The sequence below is a fragment of the Protomyctophum parallelum genome (assembly GCF_964188405.1).
Source record: "Protomyctophum parallelum genome assembly, chromosome: 12".
NCBI classification, from domain to species: Eukaryota; Metazoa; Chordata; class Actinopteri; order Myctophiformes; family Myctophidae; genus Protomyctophum; species Protomyctophum parallelum.
The window spans coordinates 33,955,667-33,975,629 of NC_139712.1; the positions used below are offsets into that span (position 1 = coordinate 33,955,667).

The 19,963-nt window shown below is 45.4% G+C and overlaps 1 protein-coding gene across 1 annotated transcript in view; it reads left to right on the plus strand.

Moving 5' to 3' along the window:
• Nucleotides 1–4,192: 4,192 nt before the first annotated feature.
• zfhx4 (zinc finger homeobox 4) overlaps nt 4,193–19,963 on the plus strand; it is a 124,314-nt gene continuing 108,543 nt past the window's right edge. The window contains exon 1 of the mRNA XM_083778823.1: nt 4,193–4,672. The gene's annotated coding sequence lies outside the window, so the exon portion shown is untranslated. The remainder of the gene's footprint in view (nt 4,673–19,963) is intronic.

Genomic DNA, 19,963 nt, shown 5'->3' on the forward strand with positions numbered 1-19,963 from the left:
ATAGATAGATAGATAGAAAGAAAGAAAGAAAGAAAGAAAGAAGAAAACGGAATGCTTTATACCAAAGGTACAGATAGACTACATTTTTATTTATCTTCTGCAGCACCACTGGCTTTATACTTTATTGCTTTTTGGAGGGGGGAGGGGGGGATTTAGTGAGATAATTCGAAGTAAAAAAGGACTGCATATTTATGGACCGTTGTCGGATAGGTTTTAAGGCTGAGAATGAAAACGTCGACCGAGTTTATGCCGGGTTGCTGTGAGCAAAAACTTAATTTATTTCACTTTCTGCGTTTTTCACTCCATCATTGCCTCAGAGGTGGAATTTGAGATTTCTTCTGTGGAATGTTTTTTATTTTTTTGCTGGTGAACTGTTTTTGCGAATTGTCGCAATTTTCCTTGGCATTTTTGCACTGAATTTGGGAGGAATGTTTTTATTTATAATTAAATTATTTACATGTCTAAATGTCGATATTAATTCAACAGAGATGACAACAACTGGCCATCGATTTTAACATTTGCATTAAATCTTTTCTGGCTTTAAAATTTTATTTATTTATGATATATTCATATTCCACAATCACAATTAGGCTGATTATTAAATATATATATATTGTATGTCTATCGAGTGAATATTGTCGTGTTTTAATGTGAGCTTAAAATTGTTATATAAAAAAGAATTGCAAACGTGGTTGTTGCTGGCTTGCGTTCAACGAATTGTAGCTACACAAGTTGTTGCAGTGTGAGCCTGTGACATATGGCCTATATGTCAGTATAGGTGTGTGTGCTGTGTGCTGTGTGTACATGTGTGTGTGTGGGGCTATGTGTGTGTGTGTGTGTGTGTGTGTGTGTGTGTGTGTGTGTGTGTGTGTGTGTGTGGAGGACAGTTGGCCAGTGGGTCAGTGTGCTGCATGGCAGCGGGTCAGGTGGTGTTGTGTGTGGACTGTGGACAGTGTGGAGGCAGCGGGGTCAGCCAGCCCCCGCGGTGACCTATCCAGCCCCACGAGGGCGCCGATGCATAGGGCAACACTCATTTTGGCTGCCGCTGCATGTTTTTAGCCACTCACTCACTCACTCACTCAGCCGCTTCTTTGAAGTACGTGGCAGGACAACGACATTTATATATTTATATATAGGCTATATATATATGTTTGTTTTGTTTTGTTAAAATCGAAAACGCAAAATGAACATGCATCACATCATGTTGGGGAAATGGAATGCTAATTCAAACTGAGTTTAGAATAACTTATTTTCAAATATAGGTCCCCCTATAACTATAAGCTCTGACAGACGCCCCTGCATGCAGGGGAGAGTTCATGGTTATTGATCATAAAGAGACAACATCATGGGATCACATGGCTACAATACAAACTTTTAATTCGGGCTATCCAAATATAACTCGTAAAAAAACATTGCCAACAGTCGCGTGAATGATTGATAATTAATCACGCGCCAAAACGCCCCTTATTGCGTGAGCCAACAACAGCTAGGGGATTTTGTGGTCATTCATTTGGGTTATATCACACACGCGCACGCGTGTGCGCGCGACACACACACACACACACACACACACACACACACACACACACACACACACACACACACACACACACACTAGCCCTATATAGTTTGCAGATAAGAATCTATAATTAATTGGGGATGCTGCGATATGGAAATAGACCGAAATATTAGTTAGGGTGGTCTATTGTCAAGCAGTCCCCCGGAGAAAGAGCATCGTCTGCCGGGCAGAGAGGGAGGGAGGGTGGGGACCGAGGGAGGGAGGGAGGGAGGGAGGGGTGAAGGTTAAGATAAGCAGCATAGCCTTATTAACAGTTATTCAAATCCGCTTTACTTTCCCTTTTTCTCAGTGAAAAACAAACAGAAAAAGCAAGCATAACTCCGCTATAAATATGGGTGCAAGAAGAATACAATGAATCTAACAAAGATAGTTAAAAAAAAAATGCATCCTCACAAATGAAGACTGGTCACGTAAAAAATAGAAACCTGCATGAGTTATGTCTAAAGTCCTCCGTTTCATTCGGCCGGTATAAAGCGTATATAACAACCGGCAAACGTTGCGAGTCCACTCCAATAGCGTCGGGATCCTAAGCATGCTTCTCAAAGCTGTAAAGAAAGCTCGCTCCGTGCACTTTGTGCTTGCATGGTCCGTCCCGCGGATAGTCCCCCTTCTCCGAGCCCGCTGCATGCGAGCGACGCCTCCTGGGGTCGGTGGCTTGGGATTCCCCCGGAGAACTGGACGGAGGCTGTAACCCCCCCAGCATCCATAGACTGGGATGGGGGGCGGGGGTATTACTCCCCCCCAAAAATACCCGATCTACAAGCCCACAATGCACCATGCGCTGTGAGCTTGCAGTTCAGGGAAAAGGCAGTCCAAGTACAGTATAGTATAGCCCTATAGTAACTCCCAGGTAGCCTGCTAAAGAAGAATAGAGGGTTTAAGTGCAGGCTATAGCGCAGAGATCCGCTTCTGTTCCTCTCTCTCAGCCCACCACCAAGCCCCCTTGCTTGCCTTGTCAAGAGCGAGCAGTGCGAGTCCTAGAATAAACAGCCTCGGGTGGGTCGAGTGCTGGGGGTCTGCTGGCTCCTGGTACGGATCGGGTGCAGTAGTATATAGGCTATCCTATCCAGTCAATGTGACTGTGGAGTGGAGTGCTATAGTTCACTGCCAGCAGCCTTATCATCACATCCACAAGCCCCGGCTCATGCAGTCAATTCACCCCCAGCTTCGATTTTTTTTTCCATGAAGGAGAACAGATCTTGATTTTCTCCCCCGATTGACACCGACCGGGGCTAAAAGTCTCCCCTCTTGTGCCCAAAAGCGACTATATTAAGAGAGGGTAGAGAGAAGGGGGAAATAACACATACACACAGTAAACGGTTTGCATTGAAGGAGAAAGGGGACTAACAGACCAATACACATTGTAAAGACACTAAATGTATACGCGTGTGAATGGAGGTTTTTGAATGGAGAGAGAGAGGGGGGGGGGGGGATTTTGTGTGTGACCCTGGCATTGGATTGTTCGGCTTGGCTCTATTGAACCCGCCACGGGCCCCGGAGGTCCCGAAAGGGCAGTGATGAGTTCGGTGGATTACTTAGATGCATCGCAGCTTTGATTTTTCCCCAATGCTTGTGAATGTTTATGCCACGCACACACACGCCTTATATGTACAGCACAAACTAGCATAGGCTATATTATACACAGCCATGCATCTTCTCACCACGAGAAAATTCGCTATAAAAATAAAATAAAAATAGACTATAGGTCTATCATTAACAACAATATCGTGTAAATATTGTACAGGTATTTTTGATGCGTTTATCTCGCGCTGAGTATAGAAATCTATAATCCGTCACATGTGGTGTCCAAATGTTATAGGCCTGTATTGTGTCGTGCGCCAGTCTATATTAAGATAATCGTTTTTATTTATTTAGTTTTGTTCTATTTAATTTGTTAATGTTGTTAACCGGTTTAGAAATATATTGTATTGAACTATACGCCAGATTTATAGCTAAAACTCATATATATTGGTATTCCACAGAATACACGAACAAAAACAGAATTCCCTCTAAGTCTAAATTAATACATCACGCATTATCATCACAATAAATAAAATAAAACAAACAATATCCATAATAATCAAGAACCCCCAAGTTACAAAACATAAAACGCAGTTTTTGTTAAAAAGTAGAAGGAGGAAAAAAAATGAGCTGGTGTTATGATGAATTTTATGCGTCAGTCCAACAGCCATCTTTTTTAGAGATGACTTTCAAAGTCAGCCTAGCCTGTTATGGTGAGCATGGAAGCCGTTTCTCATTGTTCTTACATTATCATTTCGGCCGTACTATGAAAATAAAACCCTACAAAGATTTTTTCCTCATTAGATCATTTTTTAGGTTCCGTTTTCACGCACGCGCTCAGTGTGCGCGACTGCGCGCGTGCGTATGTGTGTGTGTGTGCGTGCGCGCACCGGGCTCCGGCGGGCGCGTCATTTGCAATGTGGAGACTGTTGATCAACTCACTAATTACACTTCTCTCCTCTCTCTCTCTCTCGCTCTCTCTCTCTCTCTCCCCTCTCTCTCTCTCTCTTGCTCCCTCCCTCCCTCTCTCATTCGCCCTCTCTCTTCCATTCCCAGAGTGCATATCGGGAATAGACACACAAAGACATGCGCACTCAACTTAATCAGCCATTTTTTTTAAACAGGGGGCTAAAACGATAATAATTAGCAGAATAAAGACATATCGGATTTTCATTTCCTTTCCTCCGGTTTTTCCACCAGAGCTCCTGCTCCACACAAGCCGAAGTGCGAGGCAAGCCTGTCGGACACGTTCTTTTAACCGACCGGGGGGGACGTACGGGACCCAAAGGAAAAGGACCATAGCTTTCTAAAAACGCTTTGACATTTGTATTTTTTTTTGCTCCTTTTCCCCCCTACCAGTCATAAAGTTGGAGGATTATTATTTTTCCCTGTTTTTGATTTTTTTCCCCCTCGCCCTTTTTTGTTGTTGTCAAATTCTATCGCGACGCGAGCCGCCTGGATGTGACTTTTTTCCTGCTTTATTTCCTAAAACAAAACCAAAAACCAAAAGCAAAGAGATTCTTCTCGGAGCGGATCTTTAGTGTGTGGACTGGACGGGGCTGGGGGAAGAAAGTAAGTTTTTTTCCCTATCCCTTCTCCTCTTCTCTCCTCTTCTTCTTCCTCCCTTTAACTTTTATTGAGTAGGGTCGGTGTTAAATTTAGGTCGAGTATCGATTATCTTTCTCGGCGGATCTCCTCCGCCGAACGGTTTGCCACGGGGTTGTGGATTGGATAACAGGTGTTGTTGGATGCGGTGTAATGTTGTTTTTAGCTCGTAGATCTGTGGTGTGTGTGTGTGTGTGTGTTGTGTTTTGTGGAGCTTTTGACTACAATAAACAATCAAGCGACTGAACTCACTGACAGGGGCTATAGCCTAGAGTCGGAGGGGTTCACGCGAGCGAACTGTCCGAACGCGGCGGTTTATATGCTTTTTGATACTCGCTGTCGCTTGCCGATCGGACCCGATCTAGCCGACAACGCGTTGTCTGCTAGACCCGGATCTGATCGGCTAGCGACGCCTCGCGACGGACCACATCGAGCCCATGCAGTCTCGCCTACCATAGCCGATACCTCTCTCTCCCCACAACCACAGACCTGCCTTCTTCAAAGTTTATATTCTAAAAGGGTTGTTATTGGGTCCAGAGTAGACCGACCGAGCAGATTATTGCACCTCTTTTTAGAACAAAAGGAGCCGTTGTTGTGTCAGTCAGTGTGTCCTTTCTTTGTGGCTTGTGGTTTCACATAAAGGTCCGATCGCTCGGACATTCATGTCCGTGTTTTTCGCCTCGTTTTTTCAAGTGCAGCCCGAGAGGGGTTTTCCTCTTCCTCCACCAGCGGCACCGTATAGCTCTCGACTGGTACAGTCCTCTCGGCTCCCAAACCACGTTTTTGATCCAAAAAAGGCGCATACTAGCGCAATAATAACGTCCATCTGGTTTATACACACATCATATGCACCTCCGCGAGTCCGAGGCACATTCATAAGCCGAGGAGGAGGTGGGTGACACGATCAGTCACTCGACACCACCATTTCCCCATCCCATCGACATCATGGTGTGTTAGAGAATTATTATTTTAAAACAAAAACGCCCTTTTGATCGTTCACACGAGCAGCACGTTTTAGATGAGAACACCCCCCCCCCCACACCTCTCTCTCTCCCCCAAGCAAGTGTCGTTTACCTGCTGCGCGTAAAGTCGTCTCCCCGGCGTTACCGAGGCGTGGGTGGCTGTGTCGCCCAGGAAGGGAGCGCGATCTGCGGGCTAGTGAGAGTAGGCTACGGTAGCAGCACGTCCCCATGGAGCCATGCAGCAGCAGCAGCAACTCCTGGATTCATATTTTTCTTTCTTTGGCATGAAAAACAACACCATTGGGAAGATGATGAGGTGTCGATAACTCTTGCATGTATATTCTATCTTTTTTCAACTTCGGCGGTATCATCATTGCCATTTGCCTTATAGGCTAATCAGATCCGTTTCCCCCCCTCTCTCGCTTCAGTGGGGAGGTCATAATTTCTCCGTCATCATAATGAATTGTCCTTCCTTTTCCTAGCGAGGTGGATTGTTGCAGCAAGCTTCTGTGTGCGATGTCGATGTCTATTGTTTTGTGTTAATATTTTTTTGGGGGAGAGAGGAGTGGGAGAGAGAGGGAGAAAGGAGAGAGAGAGAGAGGAGGCGGATGGTGGGAGTTCTTGGCTTTTTTCGCCTGATGGCTGGTTTGAGGTAGAGAGACTTGGCTCGGATTGGGACGCGACAGTGACAGGGACATCGATCGCTTGCATTGAGAGCAGAGAGGGAGAGAGAGAGGGAAAAAAGCCACGGTGAGAGGCTAGCCAGTCTCAAACCCGGGTATGTACTGTAAGTGTGTGACTGTGTGTGTGTGTGTGTGTGTGTGTGTGTGTGTGTGTGAGAGAGACTGTGTCACAGTGTGTGTGTCTGGGAGAGAGACTGTGTGTGTCTGGGGGAGAGAGAGAGAGACTGTGCGCTCCCGAATGTACTGTATAGCCTAGTCTAGAATAAACTGCCAGAGGAATTTATACAGGGCTGTATATACGGCTTTCCAGACATTTTTCTACGGATTTCTGCATTTGTTTATTTAATCCACTAAATATACGTTATTGTCCCAGTCCCTTCACCCCCCACACTTTTCGATGGTTGTTCTTTGGATTACGATGCGTTCAGACTAAGAGCACTTTTTAATGGAAATACGAGTTTCTCTGGATTATTGGACATGAATAAATGTGGATTGTTAATAGGCTACTCCATACTAGTGCTATTTACATTTTCCAATGTAAATTATTAATACATTATGATGATGATTATTGCGATCATTCATTATTATTTATTTTGTGTTGACTGAAGAGTTATATAGACTACATTTGATGTTTACATTTAGGGAAACAATCACAGTTCTGTTGATTAAACAATTAAAATGTATTGAATTAATTCAGATAAATGTGATTAAAATGATACACTTCCGACTCTTGGTAATTTTGAGCTAGAGGTGTGTGTGTGTGTGTGTGTGTGTGTGCTAGACTTTTGTGTGTGTGTGTGTGTGTGTGTGTGTGTGTGTGTGTGTGTCAGAGCTCTAGTGCCTGGCCAATTATATTTAATTACATTTCCTTCGAATTATGCATCACATTACAAAAAGGTCCCATAGTAAAAAACAAAACACAAACAACACAAAAACATGCAGAAGTGAAATTATGAGAAAAGATGACACTATCTAATTGCATTGCATTTCATCAGTTAATGACATTGTTATCTCACACTGGCTGAATATGTGTTATTCTTTTGAGATAATTTAGAGTTTTATGTTTGCAAGAGCAGGCCTCTTGTTTTTTATTCCGGAGATGATCTTGATGGCAAAGGCGTGTGTGTGTGTGTGGCTGAGCGTGTGCTTGTACTTCTCTGCATGTTATTAAAGCAGCACACACTTTTCATTTTGCCATTAGCAACGGATGAGACGGGGTGTGTGTGTGTGTGTGTGTGTGTGTGTGTGTGTGTGTGTGTGTGTGTGGGGGGGGGGGGACGACGACGGGGGGACGACGACGACGACAATAGCTGTTGGCTTTAAGATGCTTCTTGATTATTAAACCCTAATGCATTTCAGCTTCACAGCCTTCATTAAGGGGCCCTCGGAAACCGTGTGTGTGTATGTGTGTGTGTGTGTGTGTGTGTAGGGGGGAGAGCAGAGAGAGAGGGATGGATGGATGAGGGGGTTTTGAGGAAGGAGGAGGAGAGGATAGTAAGGGGGGAGCCAGGCAGGCAGGGGATGAGCCTGTCCTATAACTCCTGGGCACCGACACATGCAGCCTAGAAGATTGGCTCGAGCCTCTCCTAGGGGTCGACAATGTGTCATTTCCACCCGGCTAGATTGCCCTCTGCCTATCTGATATTAATGTGCAAATCAATATTTCAGGGATTAAATTTCCCTTCTTCATTTTTTATGGTTTCTACCTCAATAAGTCTCCCGTCTAATAGAGGAGGCCGGTTGATTTAGGAGCCTTTTGCTGCAAGAAAGAGGGAGCGGGAGAGAGAGGGAGAGCGAAAGAAATAGAGAGAGAGGGAGAGATAGAGAAATAAATGGGGAGAGAGAGAGAGGAGCTTTGCAACAAGGCTATCGCTGCATTTTTAAGTCGGCGTACGTGGATCCCCATAGGCCTTTAGTAAGGAGGGCTATATTCTGCTTTACACTGTAAAGACAGCTAATTTGGCTAAAAAGCCAGAAAGGGAAAATATGGGTCCGGTTGAATACTTAAGACTCTGTGGTAATCCGAGTAGTGGGTATTAGTGAGGGGGAGCCCCCCCCCCCCCCATCCCTCCACCAACCCCCCCCCCCCCCCCCTCCCAGCCCTCCACCAACCCCCCCCCCCCCCCCCCCCATCGATGACGCACACACGCACGCACACACAGAGGTCTACATCTAAACCTGCATTACCAAGCGTCACGGTTGAGCGCATGGAAGAGCTTACTACACACTTCGACCACTATAACGTTTGTCTTCTTCTTCTTCTTCTGCTATAGACGTTTCTTTCATTAATTTTTTTTTAATCTTTTGCATAGGAGCCCATCGACACCACGTCGAGATTTCCTCCTTTTGTGCAATATAACATCTGGCTTGTGTGTGTGTGTGTGTGTGTGTGTGTGTGTGTGTGTGTGTGATTACTGGGGGGAGGGAGAAGTGCATTAACATAGTCATAATGCTACGTCTTATTGACAGTCCAGCGAATGAGAGTCCTGCACCCGTGGCTCCGCACACACACTCATTAAGGGACAGTGCACAGAGAGACGTCTGTCTGTCTGCTAGGTGTGTGTGTTTATTTAATCTTCCTTCCTGTGCCATCTGGTGTGCGTGTGTGCGTGCGCGTGGCACTATGGTGTATATTTCATATCTTTGTGTGCAAGGGGATTTCTCCTCCATTCAGTCTTAAACAGCGGAGGGTGACTGTTTTAACCACTTAAACAACCCTCTATGCTCAGTAAAACGGACCCGAGTTACAACTGTACTCGGTCTCGTTGTGCTCTTTTTTTTCTCCAATCTATACCAAATCTCTTCCCCCAAAATAGCTCATCTACAGGGTTGTTAGATCTGCTATTTTTGGCTAAATGTTCCCCCTCCCAGAATAATATGGATGCTCAGGTTCAAGTGATTATCATACCCTTGATGGAGTGTGAGCGATGGACAGTTGGACATGGAGAGGGAGAGAGAGACGGAGGACAACAAGAGTCCTAATCGTAGCAAAGCTCATGACTGACTCATATTTGGTATTTTGTGTGCTGCGTCACGCACCCCAAAATGGCAGATCTACAAGCTCCCGAATCCCAATGTGTTGTAGGTCTACTATTATTGGTGCGAAACACAGGCATGTAACCAACTATAAATCAGGCTTTGGTGTCCTATTGGATTCATGGCCATCTATGATGTGAAAAGCACAACTGCCTGTCCACCATTCTCTCACACACACGCACGCACACACACAGTGGGGGTGGAGGGGTCATGTAGATGTTTCCGCCTCCTTCAAACATCTCGGATGACTAAAGTATCTTTGCGGTCGTGGCCGGGCTGCATGCGAGTCGTAGCACCGTTGTGAACATATCCAGGGCTTCTGCCTTTAAAACAAGATGGACGAACGCAGCGGATGAAACGAGATACCTCTGCTATCACGTAGTCTCTCAGCCCAGTGTGACACTGAAACAACCAGGAAAGCACCGCACGCACGCACGTGCGCTCGCAGGCAGGCAGGCTGGCAGACTTTTTTTGTGTCGATTGTATTTGACTGTGAGTGTCCTGTGAGTACCCATAGATGGTAGTGTTTTTAATTTTAGGTTATGTAGCAGAACGCACATCTGACACGCTGGCAAGTAAAAGAAAATACAAAGAAATGGAGGAAAGTGTGTGTGTGTGTGTGTGTGTGTGTGTGTGTGTGTGTGTGTGCATGCATGCATGAGTGGTAATGCTGTGGTCTCTTGGCCTGGGGACGCCTGTGGGGGGAGAAGCCGAGAAGTCGGCAGCGGCTCAGCTTCATGTCTCAAAAGAGGGGGGCTTTCTGTGTCAGCCCTGGGGCACTATAGTGCACACACACACACACACACACACGCACAGGTTTATCTTACTATACTTGCGAGGACGTCGTCATTTTAAGACAGTTAATTTATGAATGCCAATTTTTTGTATGCAATTTCTAACCATAAGCCTAAAGCCGAAATAGGTAAGATCTACAAGTTTGCAACGCATATCACTCACTGCAACATGTTGCGTAGCTTTATCAGCAGATCAGCACACAACTAAGTGTAAATCAGGCATAATGAATCTATATCTCTAATCCCTAAAGGCCTAAACCAAACGTCAAAATGTCCAATCCTAAACCTAACCCCTACCTGAATCTTTTTCACATTGTAAACTATATATATATTTTTTTCAACCATAAAACAATACGTCTTGACACTGAGAATCAGGAAAATGGTCCAAACATCTTTTTCACATTCCACTATACTTGTGGGGGCATTTGGTCCTCACAAGTATAGTCACACACACACACACACACACGCACGCACGCGCATCAACATCAGGAGGAGGAGGGTTAAAGACTTGGAATGGGATCAAGCTCCTCTATAGCTCCCGGGGAGGGTGCTTGTGAATATGTGCAGATTTTTAGTGTAATTAGCACTTAATTATATTAACATATGCAAATTGTCAGGCGGTGAGCTTGTACCGCCGGTGGGTATATGGGCCCAGACACAAGCGATTCCATTGTGCCACCATGGCAGAACAGAGAGTAATGGGTGTGTGTGTGTGTGTGTGTGTGTGTGTGTGAGGCGAAGCGGCCAGCCCCCCCACGCTAGCACACATAACCAGCCCAGGTCATTGAAGTCGCCGGCCGGCCCTCGTTGCCAAATTTCATTAGTTTCCATGGTGACCTGGTTAATTGCGCTGACTAATGTGCCCTGATCTCTCAGCTGGGGTGGGGTGGGGTGGTGTGTGGTGGGGTTTACGCCCACCTTCCTGTCCACCCCCAAAATATATGAGAGACAGAGAGAGAGAGAGAGAGAGACTTAAACTAGCTCACAATGATTCCTGTTTACACACGTTCCACTTGTGTGAACATTTGCATATTCAAAATGATACGTTGTCGTTCTTCCTCTCCCGGCGTGTGTGTGTCTGTGTCTGCTTGTAAACTTATGTGTGCATGTGGCAGCAATGTGGCAATCGGCTGGAGTGGGTTTGCGCACGTGTGTGTGTGTGTGTGTGTGTGTGTGTGCATGAGCGAGAGAGACGGATGCATGTGTGCACCATGCTGAGGGCAGGGCTGACAGTGGGACTGGTGCGTCTGTGTGTAGCGACATGGTTAAATTTGTTTCTGATTAGCGTACACGACGGAGGTCCTGGCAGCGACGCGCTGCATGCATGCAGCCCAGATAGCAGCAGCGATGTGACTGAAGCTCTCCCTTTGAAATGCAGCGCCCTCCCCTCAACTATCTAATTACAACACATCTTTAACCGCAGGAACCCTAGTGGCGGCTCGTCACGTCATAAATAATGGGCGAAAAATAGACAAACGTTTGGCGAAAATAGACAAACAATTGGATGTCGTTGCGATGGAGTTTTGACGCTTGTAGCTCAAGCTATTTTTGTGCTATTTGACATGGAACAACATAAAATAGGTTTTAAGTGGTTGAACGTATACCCCCCCCGGACCAGCAAATGCCAATTGTTGTTGTTGGAGTAGTAGGATAAACATTGAATGATTCCGTGCACCCCGCAAGCCAAAGGTGGATGGAGATGGGGCCTTGCTTGGTGCTACTAGTACTTGCGCACTAATCCTGTTTTTTGACAGGAACGTAAACTGATATAATTGCTTTTCAGAGGCAGGGACGGCGGTTTATACAAGTGTGAAAGCACGGTGACGGGGATTAGCATTATTTTGCATAATGCCGGGCAGGCGCTGAATGGGGCATTGAACGCTTGACTGGGTGACAGAGATGAAAGAGAGATGAAATGCTCTACCCCTCTCTCTCTCTCTCTCTCTCTCTCGTCTCTCTCCCTCTCCCTTCTGGGTTACCTCCCTGTGTCCGGTCTCAGTTTGCCGGTACAGAGAGACACAGAGAAGAGGGAGAGAGTATATTTTAGTTTTATTTGGTCGAGGGACGACGCGCCGGACCCCCGGAAACGGGGGGGACGGGGACGGGCGGGACGGGTGTTTTCCTGCCCGTTTTGTGTGTGGATGGATGCCTGCAGATGGCAGCTGTCACGTGAGGTAATGTGTATGATAATAGAGTCACTGCCGCGGAGACCGGTAAACTCCCCGGCCGGCTGCCTAAGCCTCCCATGTATATACTAAACAACAGCCCCCAAAGCACTGGAGTGTGCAATTATGAAGTGCACGCATGTGACTGGAGGTAGCATTTACATGGGAAGGAAGCTGCACAACTACTACGCTGGTTCGGGGCTGATGTTTCCACCTTTTTTATTGAGATGTTTGGCGAGGGGTTTCGAGGGATGTTGTCTAAGTAGAGGGAATTGTGGATTCGTGTTACTGGGCGGGTACCACGGCGGGCAGGTGCGCTTCTTGCACGTACTGTGCGTGCACCCGTGGCACATGCATGTCGTCGATGGATAAAGTAAACTGTTCGTTTTCAGGACAAATATTAGCAAAGAAATAAGAATAGCAGATCTACAAGCCCAAAACGTGGCATAACACGGCATGTTTGGAGCTTGTAGATCGGCTATCTTTGCTACTTTTGTGTGACACTGTAGTATTGGTGAAGTATGACATTCATTTATAAAAAGAAAGCACATTACAAGACATGGAGATAAGAGGTTGTGGCCCAACAACAACGATATTGATATTGCGTGATATGAGACTAGATATTGTCTGTCTTTTGTATATGACAATATCGTGATATGGCATACGTGGTCTATTTACACTACATCTCTGAACTTGACTTACTGCTCTGTCTGTTCCATTGTATCACTAAAGTTATTATATAGACATTATTGATTAGTATAAGAAATCTCTTAGTTTACAAATATTTTGTGAAATTGACCTTCTCCCACAATAGCTACAGTACAGGTATATTGAGGTATTTGGTTGAACATATCGTGATATAATTGTCCATGGGTCCATGGGTGTGTGGTAAAATAAGAATCGCTGCCGCCTGCTGTGAATTGCGTGTGACCCGACCGGTCTTGGGTGGCACGATTTATGATCAACCGTCATGGTCAGCTATTACATCTGGTGTATGGAATTGTATGGAAGTATGGGGGGGGGGGGGGGGGGGGGTCTGGGTATGGGGGGAAGGAGGGGGGGGGTGGGGGGGTGCACAGCGAACATGGAACGCCACAAAGAGCGGAGTGGCCTGTTTTTTTGTTGTCCCTCATTGGACAGGATCCTCTTTCGGTGACCTTTTGCACGCCTTCCCTCGCCTTTTCATATGCTAATGGTGAGGAGGAAACGTGCCAGTGGACAAAAAAAAGACACACACACACACACACACACACACACACACACACACACACACACACACACACACACACACACACACACACACAGTATTACTCTACTTTTGAGGACATCCCCCAAAACATTATGTCCGTGACTTTATGACATTTTGTTTATCATAACCCAAAAGCCACAAATAGCTGATCTACAAGCTCACAATGCACAGCGCTGCCTCTAAATGCCTATAATCCTTAGTTTAACCCCTACTCTGAATCCTTTCCTAACCGTAAGCCCAACTTCTTCTTTTTGTTTTTGAAAACCATAAAACAACCATTTCTCTTGAGAACCAGGAACATTTTCCTCACAAGGTCTATTTATCAAATTCTACTACCAGTATACTTGTTTGACCCTATTAGTAATACAAGACACACACACACACACACACACACACACACACACACACACACACACTCTGAATCATTTCCTTGCACTTTATTATTTCCATGCTTTTCATCCTCTATCGACTCGACACACTTGCACCTGTAAAAAAGAAGTGTGTGTGTGTGTGTGTGTGTGTGTGGGGGGGGGGGGGGGGGGGGGGGGGTAATGGTGTTCTTGGAGTGACCCACACCACCTGTGAAGATCAAGTGCGGTGTGCAGCTGTGATCGCTTGGTTATGAAACCGAGCGTCGCTTTGGTCTAAAAACCATCACTTGAGCCACTACCCTGCCGGTGGAGTCTGAAGGCCAAATTATACTTCCCACAACCACCTCCTAGCCGCGGAAGGTCCGCTAGGGACCTAAACCTTTAGATTACAAGGATTCCCCTTAACTCTGACCGTATACAACTGGAACCAAATGGTTTCATTTATATACTGTCAATTTAGAACGGCCTCAAGAAACCCTGAGAGTTCCTGGACCCCACTTTGACCCTCACATACATTTGTTTTTGTCACCACCAGCTCATGTCCGTGCTAGTGTGGACATTCAAGTGCCTCCCAGACTTTCTGTACGCACTCTTGCACATGTACCAGAAAAGCAAAATGGCTGCGACGTCTTGAGTAAGTAGATCTGTCACTCGCTATACCGTAGCATCCGCCGCGTAACTCTAAATAGTTAAAAAGCCTATAAAGACGAGCAAAATGTGCTTCAATTCATGGGGGAGAAATCTCCGTGACAATCGGAGCGGCAGATGAAAGAGTGTGCAGTGCAGTGCAGAAGTGGAAGTATGTGCGGCAGATTTCTTTTGCCATTTTGATTTGTAGCGTGCATGTGTTGAACGTCTGCACGCTGGCAGACACACCAGATAGTAGTATGTGTGTATGTATGTACAGACCCTCGCGGCTACACGGACATGCAAAGTATAACCAGGCCTTGAGGCGAGCCTGGACTGTGATTTGTAGCTCTTCCCCAGCTGAGGCTCTAGTCTAGATGTCACAGACTGGCCTGTAGCGCTCTCTCTCTCTCTCTCTCTCTCTCTCTCTGCCCTAAAACGCGGCGATATACTCGTATATACACAGCACACGGCCGGCCCGGCAGTAGAAGATGTGACGTGGGTTTTCTGGGCTCCGCCGGCCCTGTTATGGGAAGGGAGCATGTTATCTGGAGGAAATGTAATTTTTGTCCTCATTGAAATCATTCATTATTGAACGTGGTTATCTAAATGTTTTTGTTGCTGTTGGGCCCGCGCCAGTCAGGATTGCGTTACTCTCTCTTTCTCTCTCTCTCTCTCTCTCTCTCTCTCTCTTGCTCTCGCTCTGTCTGTCTTTCTCTTTTTCATCTGTCTTTTTCACATGTATCCTCTCTCTCTCTCTCTCTCTCTCTAATGTATCATCTCTCTTGTCTTTAGCCTCTCTCTCTTGTCTCTATAGCCTCTCTCTCCCAGCTCACCATGCCTCCGTCAGTCTCTTGGGGAGAGAAAAAAAAAAGAACGAAAACGGGGATTTTTCTCTTCCCTCTGTGCTCTCTCAGCTCGGTCCAGTTCTCAGGCTCCCTGCCTGTTTTGCATGGGCCTTCTTTCTCCTCGGCACAGGATATTGGGCCGTGGAAAAACATGCAGGGCTCGGCTGTTTCGTTTGGGGATAATATGTTTATTCTTTTCATTTCAAAGTGGAGGGGGAAAGAACAATTGGGGCGGTGTGTTGAAGGACTCCTTGTGTTTGATCTGTGCTCCTAGGGGCCCCGGAGGGGGGGGGGGGGGGGGGGGGGTATGGGATACTCAGGTTTAGGTCAAATAAGACAGGCTAGTGTGGAATGAATCCTCTGCTCTTTCTCACTCTCCTTCTCGCACGTTGCCTCTGGCTTTTACACTCTCGTTCTGTCTCTCTCCGTGTCTTTTCTGTGTATCTCTTTCTCTCATGTGCCTTGTCTCCATATTAGCCTTCCACCCCCCCTCCTCTTTGACAGGCAGGGGTGAACGGGAGAGTCAGGATGTTAATGCCAAACTAAACAGTGTTGGGCAACCTGAACCCGACGAGAAACTCCCTCCTCTTGCTGATAAAAAAAAACACTTTATTTTTACTGGTCGTCATTACGCAGTTCACTTTCCACGTTTAGGAGACATGTCCAGTTAATTTGTTGGACACTTAATTGTCCCCCCACTTTGCAGTGTAGGACACTTGCTCCTCCCTCCAGTATCACCACCATTCAAAATGGATTGTGGATTGGACGCAAAAAAGCCAAACCTCGTTTTTCTTTCTCCATTGCTGTCCACTATGAGACATGGAACACCAATGGACTATACAACAACAATAAAACACAACATAAATACTAATACAGCCCAGAAAAATGTATGCCAATCATTCGATGACCGGTAGAGTCTCTGTTAGGAGACTTGTAGAGTCTCTGTTAGGAGACTTGTAGAGTCTCCTACTGATCGATGACTCGGTATGTGACAAAAACTAAAAACAATTGGGTGAACTACTCGTTTTAAAGTTCTCATCTTAAACAAAGTGTTCCAAGGCTGCATATTGCTGCTCCGCTCGTAAACAAGAGTAGCAGCAGAGTACAAAAGGTTGCCAAGCCACAGCTCTATCGATTGCCTTCAAAACTGTTTTCATAACCATGTCTACACAAACCTGGCGGAGCAAAAAAATAAAATAAAAGAGAGGGAAAAAAAAACCTTGCATATTATATAGGCCTACTCACAGTACAGATAATATTGTTCAAGTACTGGCAATTTCCAGTAGAAGCAGATTGAAAAGAAAAACTATGTCCAATGAGTAAAAGTTTGGTCCAACTGAAGTGAATAACACTCAATTACTGTGAGTGAGATTCCTTTTGTGCTATTCAACTTCTTAGAATAAAGATGGCTTGAAATATGAATGTGTGTGTGTGTGTACTGTACTGTGTTTGTGTGTTTGTTTATGTGAGACAGAGAGAGAGGGAGAGAGAGAAGTTGACATTAACAGCAAATAGGGTTATTACAGAGGTTGGTTCTCAACCTTTTCTCGATTAGAGTCCTCTTGAGAAACTTGGAAAAAGTGTTTTCGGACTACTTTCTATAAGTGGTCAGATGGGTGAGCCTCATGCGTTTCCAGAGCAGGTTTATACTTTAACGATTGTGCTCAGATCAATGGAACATACGAAGTATACTCTGTAAGTTCTCATTTATTACTTTTATTAATGCTATTTTATCGTTACAAATAGGAGTGTTTTACCAAGTATTTGGGGGGTCCCACTTGCATATATCATCATGGCCCACATCTCTGTGTTTAATGGAAGAGAATGAGATTAACACGTGGAGCCCTCAGATATCATACACTGTTTGATGTCACCTTTTCTGCTCTCATTAGTCATTAGCATTCCATGCAATGATGTGTGTGTGTGTGGTGTGTGTGTGTGTGTGTGTGTGTGTGTGTGCGGATTGATATCAAGGCTGTTGGCAGCCTTCATTAGGGAATAAGAAACATATTAATTATGCATGACTGTTGGGGTTAAGCAAACAGCGCAATGAGAACATCATGAGCTGATGAATTTACCCTCTGTGTGGTTTCACTGGTATTGTGTGAGAATCTCATCTTTTGAGTATTATGGTTATTATACATTATGATCGACTGGGCTGAGTTACGTGAGCCCAGAGCTGAGGAAGCCAAACCAAAACATATAAGTCACTTTTTGAAAAATAGATGAGCTTCATCAAAGATACAAATGCTGCATCCCTCGTCTCCAGGAAAAAAAAACATCCTTTTTGATTCACCCCCAAGGATGATGACGAACAACACCGATTTGCGCATCTGTCCCCTGGAGGCCTCTTCATACACCCATATATGGGCATATTGGCCGGTGTGACTAGTGTGAGCGCCCGTGAGGGCCGGACCGAATCTCACATCTATACGTGTGAGATGTGAGATGTGTGACTTATATATTATATATACATATATAAAACACCACTAAAAAAAACAGAAATAAAAATATATGTACCGGTGTGTGTGTGTGTGTGTGTATATATATATATATATATATATATTTTTTTTTTCTGAGTGACAGTAAAGAGGAAGACCAGAGCAGAGGGACGGTTGTTCCTGTTTATGGACTTGTCAGTATCATCAGGGCCAGTGTTGTCAGTGGCTCCACTGATGTATCTGCTCCCTGCCCCTCTAGACTAAATACACAGAGGGATGGAAGGGAGGGGGGGGGGGGCGTCTATCTATGGCTGGGTTCTGTCCCAAACCAGATGGGAGCAGATATATAGGATGGTCTTGCATGGACGAATCGTCCAAGTAACCAAACTATGTCTGGGAATGGTCTTTTTTTCTTCTTCTTCTCCTCCTTTTTAATACAATAGCTAAACAGTTGTCACGGTGAGCTGATGGATGGTCCTGTGTTCTTTTTTTGGCTTGTTAAAGCCACTCAGGCCTGTACCGTGTTGGAATGTTAAAAACAAAAGGCACGCAGAGTCGCAGACACACACACACAAACGTGTATTTTTGGCAGACCAGCATGCGCGCACACACACACACACACACACACACACACACACACACACACACACACACACACACACACACACACACACACACACACACACACACACAATATATTTATCACAAAAAACAAGTGTGGGTGCGTGCGTGCATGCATGCAGACAACATTGCTGAGTCTGGTCCTCGGCTGCCTTGTCATTGACCTCCATTGTCGCCTGGCTGTAGCTTTAAGTGCAAGGTGACACACACACACACACACACACACACACACACACACACACCTTCATTTGATAATTCACCAGTCGCTGCAGTCATGTGCTATTTTCTTTGTCCACTTGTCAGTGAGATGTTGTACACGCACATGTCATTGTGTCTCTATATGTCTAATGGCAGTGATTTTTCTTGAGCAAGCAGAGGAAAAGGTAATGTGGCTCCATTACGACCTCAGTTCCTCACTCAACGGCTTTGCCCTAGCCTTGCGTGACATGGTGTTTATTTGATAAAAGAATATTGCGGCGGTAATCTAAAAACCACGATAATTATGTCTGACAGTCTGTTTGTTTGTAGTGAAATCCAATTAAAACGTACACTTTTCAACTTGTGTCCCCCTCCTCCCCAGCCCAGTCTTTCCTCTTCTCCCCTCTCGGTAACCAAAAAGAGGGCCCAGCCGCCATGGCATGAAGTCTAACGACCGTGTTTTCCTTGTGGTTTTTGTGAGAAGAGGGCAAACTCACAACAGCTGTCAGAAAACGGGGGTTTGTTTAAAAAGCAAATGGGCTTTGGTCTAAAGTTCATTTGTAGACCTCTCTAATTAAATAGAGAGCCCGAAAGCTTAAGTTAATTAGTAATTCGCTGCTCCAGAAATTAGGCCTGTCACGAGTATCCGACCTCTCGGAAGGCTGTGTGTGTGTGTGTGTGTGTGTGTGTGTGTGTGTGTGTGTGTGTGTGTGTGTGTGTGTGTGTGTGTGTGTGTGTGTGTGTGTGTGTGTGTGTGTGTGTGTGTGTGTGTGTGTGTGTGTGTGTGTGTGTGTGTGTGTGTGTGTGTGTGTGTGTGTGTGTGTGTGTGTGTGTGTCATTCTTTGCTCACATTTAGACCTCTATGTTTGTACTGTACATTATTTTTTTTTTTTACACGAGACAGGAGTATTTTAAAAGAACAATATTCAATAAATTCATGGCCTTGTTCTGTGGTGTGTTGTACAAGTGCTGGGGAGAGCTATGTGAGGGGCACATAGCTTGTGGCGTCAGCCGGGACTACCTGCCCTATGATTATGTTTATGAAGATAATAACAAGGCATGATCCCCACCAAGCACCGTCTTTACAAACCAGCAGGGTTTGAACTCTAAACTTTATTGTTAGCCCCTGGAAGAGAGCACAGACGTTGTCCATCATGTCCAAGAAAATGTCTCTGAGAAATTAACAAAGTGTGTCTGTCTCTCTCCTGTACTCCACTCTACAAGCTTCTCTTCTCTTCTCTTCTCTTCTCTTCTCTTCTCTTC